Source organism: Mus musculus, chromosome 19, assembly GCF_000001635.26.
Source record: "Mus musculus strain C57BL/6J chromosome 19, GRCm38.p6 C57BL/6J".
Taxonomy (NCBI): Eukaryota; Metazoa; Chordata; class Mammalia; order Rodentia; family Muridae; genus Mus; species Mus musculus.
The window spans coordinates 7,384,303-7,384,525 of record NC_000085.6 but is presented as its reverse complement, the minus strand read 5'-3'; positions in this window follow the sequence as shown (position 1 = coordinate 7,384,525).

Here is a 223-nt window from a genome sequence, read left to right as displayed (position 1 = left end):
GTGACCCAAGTGACAGGGTGACAGAAGGGCTGGAAGCCCAACAGGGAAGTGACACAAACCAAGGACTCACAAAGACACTGGAGACACAGCCTCACCTGCTCAGGAGGAGTTAGAACTCAGGAGGGACAGAGGGAGGGAAATAACAGGCTTTTCTTTTTCTTGCCTTTCAGGCCTTAGTCACAATCTCCCGGAAGCTTGAGTCCTGTAGCCAGCCCACTGCAAA